This window comes from Pollachius pollachius (assembly GCF_949987615.1).
Source record: "Pollachius pollachius genome assembly, chromosome: 2".
Classification (NCBI taxonomy): Eukaryota; Metazoa; Chordata; class Actinopteri; order Gadiformes; family Gadidae; genus Pollachius; species Pollachius pollachius.
This window is the reverse complement of record NC_136935.1, coordinates 16,001,931-16,020,146: the sequence shown is the minus strand read 5'-3', so window position 1 is coordinate 16,020,146 and position 18,216 is coordinate 16,001,931. Positions and strand designations below refer to the sequence as shown.

Here is an 18,216-nt window from a genome sequence, read left to right as displayed (position 1 = left end):
TAGTGGCATTTGCGCAAGTCTGTGTATACAGAGTAAAGGTACATAGTACACAATAATAATAGGCTAAATTTGACTGAAAATAATTAAAATCATAAAAATAATGAGCAATGAAATTCGAATTGGACTATACAGAAAGATAGAACGCACCACTGTGTTCATGATGTGCTATGTTATGCAAAGTTCCTATTTATTTTAATGTAATAAATACACATTTTTTAGGTCATCCTCTCCTTGTGATCACTTTGTTTTAAGTCTTGATATACTCAGTTTAAATTCATGATATTGTCAGTATATCTTCACACGCAAATAATAATTTTGTTTTTTTCCGATGCATGATGCTTACCACCAGGCCTGAAAAACCTTCTAGGGTAAACACTGGATAGTGTATAACAAGCCAGGATGTGGGTGTTTGGTCATACATTGTGGCTTTGGTTACAATTTATAGCTGCAGAGAGATGAAGGCTTGCAGTCAGGAAGACATATCAGGTCCTTAATGTTACGCTAGAAGAGACAAATTCGTGAACTTAGATAACCGTTTTGTGTAGGCATATTATATCGAGGGAGTGTGCCAAACACACACACACACACACACACACACACACACACACATCTCTATTTATTTGCAATATTTATACGCCTACAGGCTTAAAAGCTGAATAACTGATCTACTGTGCCACTGTGGTCTATTTGGATTTTAATTTATCCATATTTGCTTAGAGCAATATTTATGCTGTTTCTCATTTCCCAATCAAATTGCTAAATATTGAAAGGCAGGCCATACCAAAAAAAAATACTACTAAACACCGATGTTTTAGCATACAGCACTAGGCTGAACTCAAACAAACAGCCAGTGCCATTTGTATAATTACAGTACCTAATGGCTAAGTGTTGTTTGTTTTAACAATCAAATAATCAGAACAATGCAAAAGAGTAAACATTGACATTTAGCAGTATTATAATCCGGTGTGATTATTCCAGGGTTTCCAACAGCTGTCTGGAGGCGGGGCCATCGCCTCCGCTAAGTGGAAGCCGCCTCTACAAACAAATTCACTTTTCACCAAATTACAATGTGCCGTTTATCTCAGCATCTACATTAAATTTGACATGAAATATAGTCAACTAGTCCATTAGTGTTTACTATAATATAGGCTAGTTTATAAAATGTACACAAATTAATATAATAATAATATAACCTATGAAATCTAATAGATAATATAAGAATGTGTTAAATGTGTGCAAGATTTATAGCCTATACAACATGAAAAAAAAATTGCAGTCATCTGTCAGGTAGTATGTCCACGAAATGTAAGAACGTCTTCTGTGCACAATTTAGTTTTGAGACCGCTCCCGCCAAATTCCTGACCAATCAGGGCATCTCATCTCTGATTGGTTTAGGAAATCCATCTGGCCTGTCAATCACATATACCGAAGCTCCACCATGTGGCTTGAATGCAGCACTTCTCAATGGCATAAAACCATAGGGATTTTTGTGTTGTCTATTCTCAAATCTTGCCCACAGCAGCCTCTATAACCTGTTTAATGGTCCTTGAAATGCACATGGCTATACATTTTTAAACCAACGATGGTTCGACTGAGAGAATTTGAGTCAACTGGAAACGATGATTAGACTATTAAAATGTTTGAGTACTGCCCGATGCTACTACTCTTTCTCTGGGGAGTTTCCCCCTCCACTAAACTTAGTGTACTCCCAGCATGGACATGCAGTACACATGGAGTCAAGCTGCTGGTGCTCAGCACTAGCAGAAGAGGGGTAGCCCGAAGAGCCAAATAGCTCTTCAGATTGTTAACGCAACCCAATAAATTCCTAGGGTGACTCTGAGGGAGTCGGTTATGTTTCACACAAGTGGACAGATGTTATTTTATTTTTTTTCCTGAGGGGGAAAAATGGCATGGGCTCAGTTTCCTAAGACCCTCCCACACTCATTTCTGAATTTCTGAACAACCATATTATAATATCTTATCTTACATAGGCTAGTTCAGTTACAATAGATACCTTGTCTTACACAGAATAGTTCTGTTAAGTAACAATAGAGTACCATCTTATCTTATACTGAATAGTTTAGTAATAATAGAGTACTATCTTGTCTTAAACAGAATAGTTAAGTAACAATAGAATACTTTCTTATCTTACACTGAATAGTTCAGGAACAATAGATTACCATCTTATCTTACACTGAATAGTTCAGTAACAATAGAGCAAGAGTACTATCTTACCTTACACTGAATAGTTCAGTAACAATAGAGTACTATCTTCTTACACAGAATAGTTCAGTATCTACTTTTATGCATGCTGTTCTATTAATCTGAAGAGTTGGTATTTCCATGTCTTCAGCTTCTGCTGCAAAGCTTTCGAGTTAAGCCTTTTATTTCACTTGCAATATCCTAATGACGACATTAATCCATTTGATATATAGTTAAGAACAATACAGCAGAGACAGAGTCTCAGAGTAGGGGGGTAAAGAGGGCCCCTTCCTGACTACAACCATGAGTACATTTGGCTCTGATTTCGAATGTATTTCACTGGAAAAGTTGATGAGTGTATGCTGTAGCACTGCGCTTAAATCCATCAGCCCAAGCAAGGATGTTGAAACAGAGTCCGTGAGTTAAGGCATTGATCTGGTTGCCAACGTTCCAGTGAAAAGAAAGCTTCTAGCACAAATGGTGTGCAAGCCACAGGGCGTTCCACAAGAACAGACCCTGAACTGAACCAGATCAGAAGCACCCATGCATGCCAGAAGCAGCCACGACAAGGGACCAAAGGAGAATGAATCTCCTTCCTCCACGCATGCCAGCCAAAAGGTAACGCAGAAAAAGAGTAAGCTAAGAGTTTAGTCAAGGTGCGTTAAGGGAAAAGGGCAATCTGGCCCCGAAGGCCGGGCGGCCGTGAGCCCCCACACCGCTGACCTAGATTAATAGCAACCATGGCAGCGGTTGGACCACTCAGCGCACAGCCCCGTTTCCTGTATCCTGCCTGTGTCTGCGTGTGAAACGACTCCATCTGTCAGACTCAGCTGGGCTGTTAGGAGAACACTGCCGAATGCATGCATGTGCGCCTGACACACACACACACACACACACACACACACACACACACACACACACACACACACACACACACACACACACACACACACACACACACGTCAGCTGAGAACTGGGTGCCATGGTGGGCGTACAAGGCTCTCCCTCCAGCATCCGGGAGAGGAGAAAGAGGAGGAGGGGGAGGAGAGGGGGGGTGACCAGTCCCAGAAGGTTTTATTCAGTGCCTTCTTCATATAAAATACTCCCATGGTTCCTCTGGTAACACTGAAGTGAAGGCCAACGAGCAGAGAGACAGCAGACAGGCCAATGTTTTGTAAGCGAGTTGAAAGCTATTTCACCTGAGTGCTAACATTGACTCGCTCTTCAGGTCTCCTAGCAATGCAACAATGAGCTGATATTGAGAAACATTTGGCACTGTGGGTATGCATTTGTGCATGTGCGTGTGCGTGCGTGCGCGCTCAAGTGCCTGTGTGCATGCGAGTGTGCACGTGCCCGTGTTCTTTCATCCATGGTGGTGATGGTGGTGAACATGAAAAAAATAAGAAAAGAAAATCACACCTTTCACATGCATATGCGCATGGATCAGGCGGGTTAATTACACTGGCATGTTCCTGTACTTACAGCAGCTGGTATTCAACCGACAAACCAGAGACATAGAGAGAGAGAGAGAGAGAGAGAGAGAGAGAGAGAGAGAGAGAGAGAGAGAGAGAGAGAGAGAGAGAGAGAGAGAGAGACCCTCTCTTCCTCAGCCACCTGTTAAGCAACGGCAGCGCCAGCATGAAGAGTTAAATATAAACAGACGCATGGCGAGGGGCCAGGTGTGCAGGGGATGTACGCAGAGACTCGATCAATACCAGGCTGAGTAGAGAGAGATTTAAGGGGGTGGATTACAGGGAGGAAAATGGCCAGACCATCTAAAACTGAATCTTTTATTTGTTTACGATGAATACATATCTCACAAGATTGAGTTGAGGATTAGTAAAAGGCTAAATTAATATTTAGGCAGTTGGGGCCAAGTACTTAGGACTCAAAGATACAATCTCCTAGTATGTCTCAATGTAGGCTCTTATTTTAAACGTGATGTGAGTGACTAGGGAGGATTCTGTTCTTCTCTGAAACAATTATTAGCTAGCAAAGACACACACACACTGTGCAAAATCACTTATTTTGTTTCAATTTGGTTAGATGAATGCTTTGGAATGATTATCCTCCAAGTCCAATTGCGAACAGGGGAGTGTATTCCTATCATAGTGTGTCACCACATGTACGGCAGGAAGGGTAAAGTAAGAGGGGACTATCCCTAGCCCAGTGAAACATTAACCCACACTAGTAAACCTTTTTGTTGGAGATCAGGAATCAAACAGCTCTCTGTGTGCCAAACAAGCGGATGAGTGGAGGAAAAGCCAAGGCACCCTGCTGTGCTCATCTAGAGCCAGGAATCAAAGAGTTAGCCTGGGGCACGCAAAACATTATCCATATTCATACTGGGTGTGTTGCTCTGCACCGCCCTGCACCAATAACTTCACTCTGTCAATATTTTGCTTACCCTTGTAACGAGCGGATTACACCGTCTTTATATCTCTATTTGTTTTCATGGCTAAGAGTGAGGATACACACAAAGTCATTGACTGCCTTGTAAATGGTGTTAAGCGACAAGCCAACAACCAAAAGACAGACCACTGTGCATGTGAGGCTGTGTGTGTGTGTGTGTGTGTGTGTGTGTGTGTGTGTGTGTGTGTGTGTGTGTGTGTGTGTGTGTGTGTGTGTGGATGATACACACACACCACAGAGCAGTTACTCAAGCTGTGTTAACTTGGCCTAAGTCCAGCACATCTGCAGCACATTTCTAAGGGGTTCAGATTTATTTTCTAAAGTGTTTTTTTTGGGGGGGGGGCTGGGCTAGCTTACTTCTAATCTGTAAACAGAGGCTGATCAATTCTCTTTTTGCTAATTTATCACATGGGGCGCAGGTTTAATGCGGACAGAGTCTGTAAATAAAAATCTGCCGTGAAACGCAGTCGGTGACTGTAAAGCATTTTAAAAACCGCTGGTCACATTTTAATCCGGAGGAAGTGTAGCCTTTCTCCCAGCAGTGCGTTAAGGGAGTCAATTGGATCGGTGGCATCCTGCCAGATTGCCTGTTTGGCCCGCCGCCAACATTTATGCACGCAAAGAGAGTCTGTTAGACACACAAATGTATACTTTGTAAGTCATATTTAAGCTTTTGCAAAAGCTTAAGCTCGGTGGGAAATGTATAACAGCTTAAGCATGCCCACGTTTGCAGTTTCCTGAAGGAGTTAAAAAACGAATGCACTTTCATGCACTCTTCTATAAAAAAAAAGCACATTGCAGCAGGTCACTCACAGATCCCAACAGACATAACAGGTGCGAATTCAACACAAATGTGTGTCCAATGGCCTTGATCATCCTGTGATCGCAGTTGTGGATGTAATAAACAGCAGTGAGTGCCAATTGGTGGACACCAGCAGGCCAAAGTCCAGCCGGATTTCATTGACAATCGCTGACTGGCTAATGCTACAACTTAGTTGATAATAAACCAACGCAGTGATGCCTCAATATGGAGTTTCTTAGCGGGTAACCCCGAAGGGCCTTTACAATTCACCAGCAACACTTTACACTCTCAACTGTTATAAACCGCGCTGTTAAATCGAATCTGCATCATAACCATTACAATAAAATGCATATAGACCGATAATTGACCATTACACAGAATATTTTTTTAGCTTAGGGCATTATTCGGGATCTTAAGTATACTACCTGTATTGGGATATGACACAAACATGTAGCTACATGAAAAGAATTGTCAGTTCTTTCTCTATCCAAAACACAACAGCAAGAACATAATAAGCAAATAAGGAGCTAATGTACTTTGCTCAGAGAGAGCATTTATCCGAACTACTGAAGGCGCCGTGCAAGAAGGCACGCCGCAGCGCCACTAGATCAGATTGAAACATCCCATTAGCTTAGCACATTCACAGGGGCCATTAGCATTTAAATATGCAGGGCCCGGGCTCCCATTTTAAAATGTCATTTTTACTTCTCCACCAGAAGGGTGCTGCCGCAGTTGTCAAAAACAACTTTTTTTCCTCTTTTTTCTTCTTTAACTCAAGGACCTTTTCAAATGTCAGGGCCAATCAAACACAGCGCAACGGGTCCTGTGGGTGAAGAGAGAGAGGGAAAAGAAGAGAAGTACACACATCTCAGAGGGCGCAGAGAAGAAAAGCGGGTTTGTCATGAATATGCATGAGGGGCTGGATGGCTCCGAGGTCTGGCGTTTTTAGAGGATCGTAAGCGGAGGCTAAATAGTTTTGCTGGCTCACAGAACAACTTGAGAGCAACCTAGATTCCTCCGCTGCCTTTCTTCCTCGCACCATGTCTAAACATCAATGTCAGCCCAACAATGGCCACGGCAGAGCGTGTGCATGTGTGCGTGCCCACAATGCAACTCCCAAAACACAAACCCTTGCTCTTTTATTTTTTTTGGCTTCCCTCCCCCTCCCCTCCCAGCCACCCATTCACTGCTGTCAGCAAATTTTACCCGGGGAAAGTTTTCACTGTAAAGTGGCGCTCAGCACAAACAAACACAGCCATCTCCTCTGCCGGCGCGGGGCCCACTTCAGCATTTTAGATATCTCTTTCAGCGCTCCCTCTCCCTCACATCAGCAGGACGCGCCGTCTCCCAGCACAAAACTCTTGTCAGCTGGCAGCGATAGCGGACCTGCCGGGACAATGGACTGCAACCCTTTCCACATCCTCCTCCACCTCCTGCACCTCCTCCTCCCTAAACACCCCCATCCACACCGCGCCCCACTCCCTACATGCCAGCTCAGAGATGCTGAGACTGGAAAAAAATAGAGCGCGCTAGAATAAGAGAGTGAATAGAAAGGGAGAGGGGATGAGATAAAGAGAAGGTGGAATTAAACATAATACTCCTGTACCCTGAGTCTGAGAAGGGATCGTGTGTGTGTGTGTGTGTGTGTGTGTGTGTGTGTGTGTGTGTGTGTGTGTGTGTGTGTGTGTGTGTGTGTGCGTGCGTGCGTGCGTGCGTGCGTGCGTGCGTGCGTGCGTGTGTGCGTGCGTGTTTTACACCGGTTGCCATTCCAAGACAGAATCAGACACACATGCATATAAGCTTACGCACGCGCACACACACACACACACACAAAGCTTCCCCATTATTTCCCTATTGTTTTCTAAAATGGCCAGTGGTCTCAGAGCTCCGTTCTGCTCCTGTGTGGGGCAGACATCTGGGAGGGGAGAGGGGCAGTTATTAGCCATTAGTGTGGATGCTGAGTGCATCCACCGCAGATGTAGCGGTGGTGGTGATGGTGGTGGTGGTTGGTGGCAGCCAGCATCCATAACAATGCCCTCGGACAGCCTCTCGTCTCTGTCCCAGTGAGCTGCCTAGGACTCTCTGCTAAGGGCAGATGGTGCTTTGTCTACGTGCCTTTCTGTCAAAGTAGAATAGAGTTGCACACACACACACACACACACACACACACACACACACACACACACACCCAAGTGCATGCCCATAAATACATGGCGACTCGTGTGCACAAGAATGGACGGGCATTTTGGTTTCCCATTATGCCTTTCTCTCTCTCTCACACACACACACACACACACACACACACACACACACACACACACACACACACACACACACACACACACACAGGAGCTCTGATATTGACGTGTGCACAGCGAGAGGACCATCACTCCCTTCATTCCTCATCCTCCACCTTCAGTTTGACAGCGGATGGCAGCTGATGACATGTACATATCTGCAGCTTAAGTCTAAGGCCCGGCCACACAGAGCGGTTGGTGAAACCGCATAAGTCTTGTGCGTTTCGGCCGACCATCCAGTCGGAGCCGGCGGATCCGGGGCCCGAAACCGCACATTTCTGAAACCATGTCCCAGGGTGGTTTCAAATATATCCGGACCTATGCGGTTTCGTGTTAGGATTCGTGTGGACGCCTGAAACGCAAACGATATGGTAATTGCCCCCCCACTAGCTGGGCGACGTCAGAGTTGCGTTGAATTTTTTATTTATTTGTATTCTTTTTGTAGCTTTAAATACAGCCCCTTGATAAATGTAATTACTAACTGTACATTAAAAAGTATTTCTGCTCAATTTAAAAAGGTTGAATCTCCTCGTGACTGAATGTTTGTATACAGCGCGCAGGCTGTATGCGCGCAGGCTTGATGCGCTCCACTTTTTTCTGTGGAGTGTTTCTACAGCTCGATGCGGTTTCGCAATGAATCCATCTTTACGGAGATACTCCTGAACCGCATAAAACGAAACCGGATCATTTTCGCCCGTTATGGCTCCGTGTGGACGGGGCCTTAGTCACACAGCGCTGTATACACCATATCCAAATTGTCCATCTGCCTCACTTACATCTGAATCCCTCATCCCAATTTCTCCAACCCCCTCCCCAGGTCTTCCACCTCGATAATTTCAAACACACTAATCCCCACACGTGTGCAATCAGGATCAATTAGGAGCTTCTTTAAGAGCAGAACTCTGCTAGTCATTACGGAGGTGGGTGGGCGGTGATTGAGGGGAGGATAGGAGAGGGTTGGGGTGAGGGGGGTGAGGCAGGGAGCAGTGCATGGAGCGGCGTCTGAGGTGGGAGCCTATTAGGAGGAGAAGTGGTGGGAGGAACCTCCTGCCGTGGTGCTAAGTACAGGGAGGTCAGTAAACATCCACTGCAGCGATGCTACCGCCGGGCCCGAGCCTCCGCACTGCTGCGTAATGAGGTCGATATTTCACCCACTTTAATGGCTGCCGCCCCGGACTGACAAATAGACACATAGCAGGCCACGGCGTCATGGCCAAACCTTTGGTCCTTCTTTTTTCATCCATCGGACGATTATTGACTAAATTATTGGTTATTCTGAACTATTATGTTGTGTGATTAATCGTCTTTAGAATGTCATTTTATCATAATAAAGATTGCTACTTGGCCAGAGCTCAATGGGTGATGCTGGGAAATTTCACTTGATGAATGATAAGAACGACGATTATTGATTCATTTTCAATCAATTGATTAATCAGCCAGGCTACTAATTTACTCACCGCTGGAGCGTCTCACATTTATATTGAAGAACGAAACACTGCTGTTCTATCCGCACACACAGAGGCAAAGAAATTGTGTGTCTCTAAAAACATTGAACAATACAATGAGACAAATGTGTTGCAGACCGAACACTAGTGAGCGAATAAGGGAAATCAACGCCAATTGTATTTATTATCCACCTACATATGAATGCTTTAAGAAGTATAGTCCGATATTTGATGTTAAGAACAGGAAGCATACAAGCATGCAAAGTGCACACTGCCTTACACGCATGCACAAGCACACACGCGCACACACAGAGCGGGAAACAACCTGGGCAAACAGGCTTTATCAGGGAACACAATCGCCACCTGCTGCTGTCTTGTTTATCCAAGTTCCACTCCGCTTTATGACAACCAAGAGTAACTCTATACACAAGGAAAACTGTGTATAGAGTATGTGCATCAGAAAACCCTGATGCATGTTTCACAGGTATAATCCAGGAATGAGGGTTGAACTGTGACAAGCAAGAGATGCAGTGGTTGGACCTTGCACAATGTACAGGATGTTAGAAGGCCAGGACCAGCAAGCTGTCTGGCCAGTTGGGAAATATTTTTTTCTAAAACCCGTCTTCCAACTTTTGATGTGCTAATTGGAAGACCATGTTGTTCACAGTTTTTTGTTTTTTGTCATATCAAATAGCAAAGTGCAGTGGAAACAACACGCATATGAGGATAAAGTTCCATCCTATAATTGATAATTGATACGGCTCCTAACCCCTACAGAGTGAATGACTGATGATTCCATTCATACATTCAATCTCATTCGGCTTGTAATAAAGTTGAAATGATCATACATTACAGACATACATATCCCCTTTGTGAAGATAAGCCTAACGTCAATTCAGCTCGGTAAAAATCATAAACAAACCCCAAAAATCAATATCATGACGCCAGGCCCATCAATCTATTATTATTAGTCTATTATTATTATTCGTGGCCAATGGTGTAGTTGAGTGACATTAAGCTGTACATTCAGACCCTTGGCAGATGGCGTACTGTCATTTCACACCTATTACCTCTCTCTCTCTCTCCCTCTCTCCCTCTCTCCCTACCTCCCTCCCCCCCCGTAAAACTCTCTGATGCCAGCTCCTATGGGGACTTTTAGGAGGAGTTAGCGGCTTTGCCATTATGGGAATCCTCAGCAGAATTCACGAGAGCTATTTCAGCAGCGTCCAAATTACAGTGTTAAATGGAGTATTAGGTTCAGAGAATATCATTAAGCATGTGTAATTGCTTTGCTTTCTCTGTGGCCTCAAATAGTGTCAAATCTGCACGAAAAATGTTCACTTTTTTTACTGTCCCTCTCTGCGCTCACCACAATTAATAATTACTAGTTCGTAATAGATTTAAAGAGAAAAAAATAATCATCACTGTTCTACTGCATATTACATGTAGTGACATGCACGAAACATAACTTTTTCAAAAATTGAACACCTAAAAAGCATGATATCATCTTGGCTGTCAATCCAGAGTGCGACACAGAGACAGAGACATAATGAGACAGAGCGAGAGAGAGTATGTGAAAGAAGGAGAGAGAAGAAACAAAAAGAACAGGTGGTAGGCAAAATAAAGACAAAAGCAGCCACACACAAACCCCATCCTGTGCCTTCGCCCTGATGCACTCTTGGTTCCCAGCAGGCCAGTCACTTAACAGTAATAAATGAAATAAAACTACAAAAGGCACTACATCCATGCACATGTGAAGCCAATCCACCCAAAACTGCATAAATGTGCACACTAATGGCTGCCCTCAATCCAGTGGCTTTACTGACAGTACTGGGGGACATCTGTTGAAGCGAGAAACTACACTCCTGGATGTATCTAATACAAAATAGCAGCAACACACACTGCTTTCAAACACAGCAAGCGCAAGTTGTGTGATAAATATTTAAGCACCGCATTTCTTTTTTTCTTACCTCTCTGCTTGTGTGCGAGATCAAAAGGCCCTGATAGGAGCTGCCATGTTCATTGTGATTCTGCATGAGATGCACTCGCCTTGACACACTTGTGTGTGTGTGTGTGTGTGTGTGCGTGTGTGTGCACGCGTGCGTGTGTGTGTGTGGAAGGAAGGAAACGAGGAAGAGGGAGGGTGGAGGGGCTGGGGGGTTATGGGGGGCAACAAGGCTTTCATATCACAAGACAGTGAGGCCATGCAACAAACCTATGAGTTGTAGGTTCAACCCCCAACAGAGATGAAGGAGGCGAGGGAATTGGGGTGGGGGGGGGGGGGGGGGGGGGGGGGGGGGGGTAGTTGGTGGGTTGTTGCGGTGCAGGTGGAAATTACATTAAAGGAAAGCAGGGGAGTTCCTCAGCTTTTTGAACAAGGGTTGCGTGTTGTTGCAGCTCACTGACAGCGTGACGTGACAAGATCACTTGTGAGAACACCACAACTGGCAGCTTATTCAAGAACACCACTCAAAGAGAACAAATGATAAAAATCTATTAGAAAAAAGGCTGAGATACTGAGCCAAGTAGAATTATCTCCAAATAAGGACGACTGATCTAAATGTTTTCTGGGCAGGAAATTAAAAAGGCTGACACACGCGATCAAATAAGAAATAGAGAAAAGACTGCAATAGAAGCATCATAACTAACTGTTGCTTGGTATGTTTTAGAACCAGTAAAGGCTAAAGCCATTAACAAGGGCCCTTTCTCCCAGGTCTGGCAAAACGCTACGTTTCCCAGGCTGCAAGTGACAATACCCCTGGGAAGGAGAGCAGATGTCCAGTGCCAGCAGCACATCTGCATACAGCTCAGTGCCTCCCCAACCCTCTACTACTATGGCCAGACAATGGGTCCTCCACTTCAAGCCTTCTGCAACTTGAGCTTCTAAATACAATAAGTGAAAGAATTGGAGTTACCCCTATTCTCTACCCTGCATGTAGGCTAATTGGGTCTATACTGAGGTAGAAGGATGACTATCCTCCTGTGGATTTTTGGGAGGCACATGGATGTTTTGAGGATTGACACTGATTTGGCTGTGTTTTTATAATTTAGTGGATGAATGTGTACATTCAATAAAAAGTATATTTGAGAAATATCAGAATATAAATCAGATCAGAATATCGAGCAGAGAGAGAGAGAGAGAGAGAGAGAGAGAGAGAGAGAGAGAGAGAGAGAGAGAGAGAGATGAAGAGTGATCAAACTTTAGATTCAAACTTACACGGTGCACTTGTATTTAAACATCACACTCTTCTGGGGGGCGGGGGGTGGGGTAATTCATTGCCAATTAATTGTCCAATCACAAATCGGCTAGCTAGTTAGGAAAGCCTAGATCTTGCTATGGGTTTTGTGTGCAACAACGGAAATCGACTTGACTTTTAAAAGAGGATTCGCAGGCATACTATTCGATTTGAGGAAGCTAGCGTGTTGCAAACAGTCCTCTCTCCCTCCCTGCCTCCCCCCTCCCTCCCCGTGTGCCTCTTTGCTGATGGCGCAGGGAACACATGGACATCGATGTGAGCATAACGTTATAGCTTTCAAAACTAAACCCCGCCGAACAACAGCCCGCACCACATTCTCCCTCAACGCTCTCCAATAACGGTGAATGCTCCTACCTCGAGCGGATGCTTACGGAGAGTTCAAACGTCGGCTTTTAGACTCCAGAAGAAACCAGCCTCGCGCGGGCTACGCATTTCAAATTCGCCTTGCTGTCTCGGATCGAGATAATGATCCACCTTTTGAGATGGCATGGAGGAAAACTTAATCCCAAACAACGGCCGGGAAACGTTGCTTAGTCTTGGTGTCAAAAAAGTGGGTTTTGCTCTTCGCTAGGCTGCCTAATTAGTCCACTGTTTACTTCTACGCTTCATAAACACTCCGCTCCCTGGAAGAATTGAGAGGTGTATCAGACAGTTAGGTTTTCCTTTTTTTTCTCTACAGTTTTTTGAATAAGGCGGAGCCTTTGCCCACCTCGCTTTTACACGCGCGCATGTGCACGCGCGCTCACAGATACACCGAAGGGAAAAGAGCACCAACGCCCACGAGACAGCGGCGTGCTGTGCTCGGCCCACAGTAGATGTTCGCGGGACATTTTTTTTGCGAGAGAAAAAATGTGGTTGTAGTACAGCAATAATCTAACATTTAACGTTTGAATGTATGTGCAATGTATTTGTTTAATTAACTCCGATAGGTTAGGTGTTAAGGCCACAACTTTTGTTGTCAAACATTTGATTTTGATGTTACTGATACAATAGTATAGGCCGGCCTACTATCATAATATTCTATATCATGCAGCCTTGTTTTGATGTCCAGTGATGTTTACTTGACATCTTTATTCCTTGTGTGAAATTATGTAATAATATGTATAAGACAATATTAATATTTATTGAAAGATAGTGAGATAGGTAGCTAGATTACTATACTCTAATATACCATACTAGACGGCACTATACTTATAGACTGTGGATTAAGACCTTATTTGTATCATCTATAGTTGAGTAACTAACTCAACTATAGATGATCCGTTGTTAACTTGGCTAACAACGGACAGTGAAGGATGCTTTATTATGGTCATAAGATGATTTCTGATATTATTATTTGTATGTATTTCATCAACTTGTGTTGTACCTAAAATTTGGTAATGTTGATGCAACAGCAGTTCTGCAATGCATGTTGTACTTATACAGCCGATAGATCAATGAAATGTGTATATATATGATGAAAGATTAGCTTTATTTTGATAAATGTTTCAGATATTCTATTGTACAATAATGCAACATTCTGTTGGATCCAATCTTTAATGCAAATAGATCGTTGAAATGTCATATGCTACACAATAAATGAACTATAGACAATGAGTTTTAAAGTATTCATCGGATGACTGCATCATAACGAATGCCCAATTGTACAATCGAATCTAGGCTATAATCGTATACCTTGCACACTTGTATTCCCCTATGAATCAATCACCAACAATCAGGTTGTGTGAAATCAATACAAGTCAATACAGCATTCCTTTTTTTTCCTCACATGTTATGATGTGATATGATCATTAAATAAATACTCCAGTTGTAAGAGGCAATCTCACACACACGGACAATACACACACGCTTACAACATACACACACGTGAAAAACACACACAAGCACACGCGCGGACAATACACACATATGCAGACAAAAAACACACACAACCACACACACACACAGACAGCACACACACGGAGAGCACACCCACTGACAATGTACACACACACACACAATACACACACATACAGACAACAACACACACAAGCACACACGAACATCACACACACACACATGGGCAACACTCACACACACATGCAAACACACAAACATCACACACACGGACAACACACACACACATGAGCACACACACCCACGCTCGCACACACACACACACACACACACACACACACACACATCCCGATCTGTTCACTGTACTGTAGGTATTTGAAAGGAGCGGTATTGTGCAAGCGCATATTTCCACAGAAAGACATTATTTCTTCCCTCAGTTCCTCCTGGCAGAGATCTGAGCGTTTGACCTTTTTAAAATGCAAAGCGATTCGTCTTCTCCAGAGTGAACGGGAGGCTCATGATTGTGCTAGTAAATTTGAGGGACTTATGCAGTTACTCACACAGAGCGGGGAGCGGGGAGAGGAGAGGAGAGAGCGGTGGGTGGTTGGGGGTGTGGGGAAGCTGCCTCCATGCCTTGCTGAAGTCTTGACTTGGTTGGGGGAATATAATAACACCTCAGAGGGTTATGTTAATCTTTAAAGACAGGTTATTCTTATGCTGCTCCACTCCTTACCTCATTTGAATGAATATCTTACACCGCCAACCTTGGTTTAGTATCCTGGCGGCAAAGTCTTTCCTTTTTTTTGGTCTTTTGTCTTTTATTTTTGCTTCCTTTACTTTTATTTTGACACTCACACAAGTTGAATCACCTGCAGGTTTGAATTCTCCACAGATCTTGGGGCGGAGTTTGATATACTGAGATAGGATTTTGATATTGATATGAATTTCTCTGGGATTTTTTTGGGTACTGATCTCATAAATGTGGTGTTTAGTTCATCATAGAGGTGAAGGTGCCACTGTAGTGTTACGACAAATGGGTTACCGCTGCTCAGTCATCATCGACAACTGGTGATGCTTATCGAGATACTGTCATGTTATGAAGCAAAGGTATGTGTTAATATGTTACCTCCTCTCACTGTCCTTCTGTCACTCTACCTTTACTTCACCATTTCATCCATCCATTCATCCAACCCCCCTTTCCCTCGCCCACCTCATCATCACCAATCCCCTAATTCTGATATTTATAGCCATTCTGACAACACTATGATCAGACATGCTACTCTTGCAGTACCTCGTCAATAATGGACACTAGAGTGGCCAGAATCTCACCCTCTTTTCGGCACACTGGGGGCAGTAAGTGGCGTTAATTTAGCTTCAACATCACTTCGAGGGCACTTGCTTTGAGCAGTGGCGGTGGCAGTGGAGCTTATATTAAACAGAGAATATGACAGCTCCCCCCCCCCACCACACACACACACAGACACAAAGAAATACACACACACCCACACCCAATGTGCCTTCGCGTACGCAAGACATTTTAATGAGCAGCGCATGGGAGTGTAATTTACATTCAATAATAATGTCTTAAGAGTACGCCTGTGCATGTTCCTCCTACACTAAGTGCACGTACAGCTGTGAAAAATATATCCTTCCACCATTTACACTGAGACTAGACGGGGTTCAAACAAAAGCCACGCGCGACTCGTCTCGCCCTGCACTTAAGTCTTATTGTGTTCCACTGCATTAATGCCTTCATGGTAAATATTCCCTCTCAGAGTTTCTTCTCAGAGAAATTATTAAGAGGAACTAGCCACATTGTCTGATATTCACTCCTCTCTAATACCAAGGAGTTGCGGCAAAGACAAAGAGTTTCACTTGATGACGGCGGAAAAGCTTTTAACAAGAAGCCTCCAGAAATAACATGATGCAAAGTTACCGGCTTACCTTGGAGAACCAAAAATATATGTAATGTAGGTTATACAAGAGTTGGCAAGGAAAACAAGTGAAACTGTTATCTGTGGTCATCATTTGCGATATAATGACAAGAGTGTGCTTGAGCTAAGCTATATATTTCAGCCTATATTTTTCCTGTTTATATAGTTGTGTCGATTTAAGAGAAGTGTGTGGCTAGTTTAGTTGATTACTTTCAGACAGGGAAGATGATATGTAGATTTATGCAGTTTAATTGAGCTATCTTGGATGCTCCTGCTGCTGAGCGACCTGAAATTAATTAAAGAGTTAATCAAATGGATTTTTCTGAGCAGCGTTATGTCTACACAGTTGCGCAAACAAAAGAGAAAAAACAAGTTGTTTCCTTGGTTTTAATCAGAGGCAGTAATTACTAACAGGTAACAGATTCCAACAAAGCTCAAATCAGAGCCTTTGGTGTCACTTTGTTTCACTCGAGTCACAGCTGCCTCTGCCAATTAGAATACCCCGTTGCGTTTTCCCGCCTTTTTGGCAAGTCTATGAGAGACAGCGGATAGAGGGCGAAGGCAGTCGTTTTTTGAGGTCGCACTTTTGATGTGTGAAATGAGATAGATTTAGCCATCGTGCCTAATGAGATTAAACGCTGTGTTGATGCGGTTAGAAAGTAAAAGTCTGGATGAAAGCGAGAGGACATTAAATCCAGTGATGAAATACACTGCAACACAGGCCCGCCAAGTGGAGCTGCTCGTCAAGCAAAGGGAAAAAAGGGAACGTTGTCAATGCTGTAAGAGTTTCCATGCCTGTTTCTATGTTACACTCTCAAGACCACTATATGTGGGATTTTTATAATAAAAGCATGTTCTTTTCATGTTTGACATGTTTGAGAGCTTTAAAAGATTTAACCAAGAGTGAAACGTGAGCATCCATTTTCGTAATCACAAAAATCGAGGAAACATCACTATTTATTAACTATTCAGATAGAGTAGGATCCGCTTGATTTCTTTACAGGAAATAATCAGCGAGGGAAATCACAAAATAATTGCCAATTCTGACCACCTAAAGCAAATACGTTAAGTTTGAAGGCAAGATCAAACATGAACCTAAAGATGTATGATCCTTCTGTGATGTGCTTTAGAATCAATAATATTTTATTTGCGGAGACAGCGTAAACAGATGCTACATATGCACCCTTAAAATACATTGCTATTCATCTAGCTTCTATTTGCTTGATTCAATGTTCCTGAAGGGGGAGTCACATATACAGACTGCTCATTGTGGCCCTTTGCTGATGACAAGCATGATGGAATTTAAAAAAAAATACCACCCACACATGAATTACCATGCAAACCGTCTAGATGGATTGTAACATACCTGGAGGAGTGTGATTCAATGTGAGGATTTATTTACCAGAGACATTGCTGTTGTTACTCTGTCTACACCTTGTCAGGCCAGACGATGCTGGGATACAGCCGTCGCAGAATTGGACAGACCTTAACTAATGCTACTGAGATTACTACAGGGTGCTATGATCACAAACACATGGATACACTCACACAGATTCATGCACAGGCACACGCAAACACACACACACACACACACACACACACACACACACATGTAAACAAACCCACAAGTAGCATACATACACACACACACTCAATCTCTCTCTCCCACACAAAAACAAATGGATAGATGCCCACAGGCATGCACGTACGCACACACACCCAAATGCACACTTATACTAACGTACACATATAAACACACACACACACAAGCACACATACATACATACATACAAACATACACACACACACACACACACACACATACATACATACATACATACATAAAAGCTGTAAACAGTTACTTGCTCAGAACAGAAACAGGGAGAAAGGAAGAGGAAAACAGTGTGTGTGTGTGTGTGTGTGTGTGTGTGTGTGTGTGTGTGTGCGTGTGTGTGTATGTGTGTGAGAAAGGGCGAGAGAGAGGGAGATAGAGAGAGATAGATGAGAGCGTGGAGACAGAATAAGAGAGAG

The 18,216-nt window shown here is 43.5% G+C and overlaps 1 protein-coding gene across 1 annotated transcript in view; it reads right to left on the bottom strand.

Moving 5' to 3' along the window:
* ctbp2a (C-terminal binding protein 2a) overlaps positions 1-13,055 on the bottom strand; it is a 66,112-nt gene extending 53,057 nt beyond the window's left edge. Inside the window, exon 1 of the mRNA XM_079758467.1 lies at positions 12,770-13,055. The gene's annotated coding sequence lies outside the window, so the exon portion shown is untranslated. The remainder of the gene's footprint in view (positions 1-12,769) is intronic.
* Between the last annotated feature and the right edge of the window lie 5,161 nt (positions 13,056-18,216).